Source organism: Xenopus laevis, chromosome 8L, assembly GCF_017654675.1.
Source record: "Xenopus laevis strain J_2021 chromosome 8L, Xenopus_laevis_v10.1, whole genome shotgun sequence".
In the NCBI taxonomy this organism is placed as follows: Eukaryota; Metazoa; Chordata; class Amphibia; order Anura; family Pipidae; genus Xenopus; species Xenopus laevis.
Window position 1 is genome coordinate 36,509,293 of NC_054385.1, and position 5,606 is coordinate 36,514,898.

The 5,606-nt window shown below is 38.2% G+C and overlaps 1 pseudogene across 1 annotated transcript; it reads right to left on the bottom strand.

Moving 5' to 3' along the window:
* LOC121397015 lies at nt 1-2,206 on the bottom strand (annotated as a pseudogene). Its single transcript, XR_005963341.1, has 4 exons — nt 1,926-2,206; nt 1,143-1,314; nt 822-1,023; nt 1-270 (listed from the first exon to the last, which is right to left on the bottom strand). The product of XR_005963341.1 is annotated as a glutamine amidotransferase-like class 1 domain-containing protein 3A, mitochondrial (transcript).
* Between the last annotated feature and the right edge of the window lie 3,400 nt (nt 2,207-5,606).

Consider the following 5,606-nt stretch of genomic DNA (forward strand, 5'->3'; position numbering starts at 1 on the left):
TTCTGGTGAAAGGATGCAATTTTATTGTATGATATATAAATACACATTTTAAATAAACCTCGTGAATACTGTTATCAATTTGTTAGCTTCAGAACGGATTTCACCATTTCCCCAATGCCGTCATAAATCTCATGAACTGGACTGTTACACATAAAGGCGCTGGTGGTGACCAACTTGTTCTTTGCATCCACATGGACTTCACTCACTTGCTTGTTGATGTGCTTGCAGCCGAGCTCCTTAATGGCAGCTGCTGTGCCTGCATATGGCCACCTATAGAACAAACAAATGAAAGTTTAGGGACAACAGCAACTTCTCATTTTTACATAGAGAGAGTTTCATGTTAAAATGTCTCTGTATTTCCAGTTTTAGAGACAAAAGCAATGAGCCCTTGCAGGCTAGATGGAGAATAAGGTCCTTGCAAGGTACTAAAATACAATTACATAAGATATTGGGTCTTCAGAAATTTAAAAGGACTATTGATATACAGATTAATCTTTACGAACCTGGGTGTTCTGTAATTCAAGGGTACAGCATAGGGCAAAACTGTGCTGATATTTTTGCTATGTTACTACGTGGGATTTATGGAATGCCCCAAGTGTTGTTATAATGGGCTTGTAGAAGGAGTCTCTTTGGCCTATTTAGGCTTCAGTTGTCTCTATTTTTGGGTATTTTTCCAGAAATGCATTTCTCTCTCTATTCCAGATACACAAGTCTCTGAATGTCTATTCAACTTTCATCCAATTTAGGAACAAGTTTTTTTTAGTTTTTTAGTTATAGTTTTATGTTGAGTTTTTAAAAGTGCTACCAAAGGTTGGACGTACTTTTCACACTCTGTATCACAGCCGACAGTCAGTTCACATCCAGGAAAGAGCTTTGCAGCCAGTACGGGGGAGATACAGCACAAACCGATGGGTTTCTTGGCTCCATGGAATCCTTTGATAACGGCTTCAACCTCTTTTGCAACTGAACAATCCTTTCCTTTCACAGCCCAGGTAGAAAGGTTTTTGGCAACTCCAAATCCTCCTAAAATTCAATGATAAATCAATAATGAATAACCAAAAACACATTCAAAGTTTAATGATTTCTTCTAGAATCTTAACATTTGTATGTATTGTGTATAGACCCAGAAAGATCTATGTTACCTGGTATAATAACTGCATCATATTCACTAACATCAAGGTCTTTGAGATCTTTGATATTCCCTCTTGCGATCCGTGCGCTCTCCTCAAGCACATTGCGTTTATCTTCTGTGGGCAGCCCTTTGGTGTGATTCACTACGTGCATCTGATCTATGTTTGGGGCAAAAAATTCAGTCTGTGGGAGGAAAATATTACATTTGTTAATCCAACAGCAAACTGGCAGGTTTATAAAGATAGAATATACTGTATTGGACCATGGCCAGAACAGCAGTACATCCATTAGTCTAGGACAGGGGGCATTTTAAGGATAATAGATTATTAATAATTATTATTAATAATAATAATTGTTTGCTTTCAAAGTTCTGGGTGCCTAGGCATGCCTATAAAGCAATTCATATTGCCACATTAGATAAAATGTACATGAGTGTGATGAATAATTCAGTGCATGCTGTTTTAATCTGAATGGCAGGGGCAAAATAGAAAAAGCACACACACAGCCCATGAAAAGACAATTGAAAGATGGTTTCAGGGGTTCCAGGGTTCGAATCATATCACATGCTAAACCACAGTCTTTGCTGAGTCACATAATTTCCCTGTGTCTCAGGCACCCAATATTTAGATTGTAAGAAAGGGAACATGTGCCTGAACAGATCCCTTAGCAAAGTGCAGTTAGTAACAGTAATAAGAATAAAGATGTAATGAAGCACAAATTGAGCTCTTGGTGTATTCTATAACAGTGAGAAGGTAATTTGCATAGTTTGTATAGTTTGTAAAGTAAACTTTTACCTGAGCTCCGGCTCTGCTAAGGTGAACGTATACAGCCGACGACTCGTGAATCTCACTGCCATCATAAACCCCACAGCCAGCAAGGATCACTGCCACCTTCTTAGCCATAGTTTCAGGGAGAGCTGCAAACACAAAGGTGTCTCTGCGGTAAGGAGCACAACAGTGTGGGAAGGAAACCTGTCTCTGCTTTTTATACACACGGCAGGAGAGTCAGGGAGGGGGAAGATGATACTCCTACAAGGAAGTCTGTCTGTATTTCCTCACCTGGAAACCTGAGTCATTGCACACAATAGGAATTCCCTATCTGTCTGTCTGCAGGGGAGGGAGGAGGGTTCTCAAAATATTGATATTTTCCCATAGAATAGCTACATATTAGTTTGATTTTCATTTACTTTTAGCTTTCAATACATAAGCAAATATAAACCTATATAATTATAAAAACAAATCAGTTTAAAACTGCCCAGGCTGCAATTTAGCACTTCTGCAATTTACACAATTTCAAAGTTATTTTTAAAATTCTAACATAATGTATTTTATCTGGATAAACCTGATATTATGTAAAGAATAACAATATAACAAATTAACTTAGTCTGACAATGAGGAGTGTGGTGTAGTAATACTATGCTAAAACTGAATGAAAAAGTAACTGGTTAATGATGTCATTGTACTATCAGTATGTTGACGATTGGGGAAATCTGTTCCCGTTTAAAGCAAGAAATCACAAGGAAGATATGCAAATTAGCTGTTGTTAGGCTTTGGTGTAGGCATCAATAAGATGAACTTTAAAAGAGCAGCCAGAACCATATTAAATATATTATAATTGTTCCTACCTAAAATGCAATTGTTATGTCGTCCCAAAGCCAAACACTATACTGTGTAAAATATGGAAACCATTGTTTAACCCTTCATTTTCTAATGACTCTGCATGAAAGAATAAAGACACCCTTTATGCACAGTCATCATAAAAGCTCATTTCATTGTTATTTAATGGTAATTAATGCTGTTTTTCTTGTGAGGGAACAGGGGGAAGGGGTCAAAGTTCAATTTTTGGTGCAATATTAAGTCAGGCTTCCCTAACAAGGTTACAGATACATGAAGATATGGATGTAACAGCAAATCTGATTTGGTTTCTAGAATACTGAAAATCATTAATAAGTGTTCAGCCCCTGCATCACCCTAACTGTACTACAGGCTGGGATCCTCTCCCCATCAACTACATTTTTGTCCCTTCTAGGGTACAGTAGTGTTTCAGCTCTTAGGAAGAGATTAGTGAGTCCACTTGTGACTCTCACAGTCTGGTTTCACTGATGTTCCAAGAGTGGACTTTATTACCCCTTAATCTGTACCTGAGCTCAGAAGATGAGTTGCTGCCACAAGGCAGAGAGTCAGACAACACATTCCCTTTAGCTTGCAGTAAGCTTGCTGTAACACTGCCATCTGCTGGAGCTGTGTAAGAAAGATCAATCTTTTTATAGTATAAGTTCTGGAAGTATAAGTTCTGGTAAGTTCTGCGGCTTGTGTAGTTTACTGGAAGGCTAAAGGAGGTTGGCAGGTGTCTTGAAAAGGCATGAGAATGGAGACTTTGTGGGGCATTAAAATGTAAAATAAATTCACAATGCACCTTATTTTTTGCCCTGTTCTGCCTTATTTATACTAATTTATTAGTATATTTCTCTCCTCCTATTCTTGCAGTACTGAAATACCTCATTCTGACAGTTTATATTATCTTTCTGCACATACACACAAACCCGGCGCTGGAGCGGAGAGGGGACCGGAGGGGGCCTGGGGCCAGTAGCCCCTAGTAAAAGACTTACTAGGAAAGGGTCTTTGTGACCTAGTGTAAGCAGTTAATGGCGTCTGTAGTCATAGAATGCAAGTAGTTCCAGGTAGAAGGAGACTAGAATGGACTGTAATATAAATATTTCTTGCAGTGCTGGGATCTGGAGTAAAATTCCTACCTGCAAGGATTTAGTATGTTCTCTTCATGTCTTTGTGTATTTCCTTAATTTGCTTCCATTTCCTCAAAAACATAGAGACAGGTCTATAGTCGTATGATCAATGTGACCCTAGTGTGTATGTGAATATGATAGGAATCTTAGATTGGAAGCTCCACTGGGACACAGTCTGATGTGAATATTTAAAATATATGCTTAAAACTGTTTTTTAATGTCTCCACTTCCTTCTTGTTATCATTTTATCACATATCTTTAGCCCATGTTATCTGGGCATTTATAATTCAAAAGTAAGTAATGGATAGAGTTGTTGGGATGAGAATGAGTCTGCCATTTGCCAGAACCCACAGATTGCCAGTCTAGGCCTTGGAAGCATAATATGTAGAGTTCCTAGCAGTCATTTGATCTAGTAAGTCATCTGATCTAGTAAGAACAAGAACCTCTCTCAGGAGTAAGTCCTACTAAGCCAACAGTAGCAATAACTAACATAGTTGCTAAACTGGACCAGTGCAGGTACCCATAGCAACCAATCAGATCTTTTATTTTGTAACTTGTAGCAGACTGATTGAAATTAATTGTTGATGATTAACTGCACTGGTTTACTTTAGCAGCTATTTTAGTAAATTAGCCCCATTCAGGGTCGGATTGGGTGGCCCGGGCTCACCAGGACTGCTGTCAAGGCCCCCCTCCGGACCCCGTAATGCGACAGTGCGCGAACTGAGCTGCACAGCAGATAAATGTGAACCGAGCTGTGTGGCGCGCATGCATGAATGGCGCTGCACGGTGTCACTAATTGTTTTTTTGTAGGGCCAGGAGATCTTGAGCAAATATATTCTATGTGTAAATGCCCTCTTTTAATTCTGTATTGGACACAACATGTTGACCTTGGTATGTACACCAATATTTTACTCATTAATAGACTTAATTAATAGACTAGGGAAATCCATTGAATCAAAGGGAACAAAAAGAAGTACAAATATAAATATTGCATGAGCTGCGCAATAAGTTTCACTGCAGTTTTTCATGACAAGGCTGTGTCAGCACTTTAATCAGGTTTTACTGGTTGGAAATTATATTCCTGTCCAACACTTACATCACTAAATGTTTCAAAAATGGCCCTGGAGCGGTTTCTTATACTAGTCACATTTAATTACTAACTTGCTGTGTTTCCCGTTTCAGTGAATGGAAGGAATAAGGCACAGGAAACGACTTTCTGATGTTCACATGTTTGTGAGTAATGTTTTTTGGGGCAGATCTATTAAGTTGTGTTTTCCATGAAAAATTAGAGTTTTCAAGGTTATTTTTAGTCAAAAATCATTTTTTTGGGTTAAAAAAAACTAAATTTTTTTTTATTATACCCTGACCCTGGAAATAGCTTGAATCTGAAAATACACCATCTAAAACTTTTGAGGTCATGAAGGAGTGAATGGCAGAGGTCCCTTGAAACATTGGAAGATGTTGATAGCCTTCATGATGTTGGAGTTTTTTTCAGAGGGTTTTGCTTGAAAACTCAACCAATTTGAGTGATTCCACCGAAACCTCGATCAATTTGACTTTTTTAGGTTGTTAAACCCAAACTTGCTGATTTAAGTTTTTTCTTAAATTAGAAACTATTCAAGTTGTGAGTTCATTTGAGTTCATTCAAGATCTAAAAAACTCGAATTTGACCATTGATAAATAACCCCCTAAATTTCAGACCCCCCCCCCATTCCTGGACAGAGATGTACCT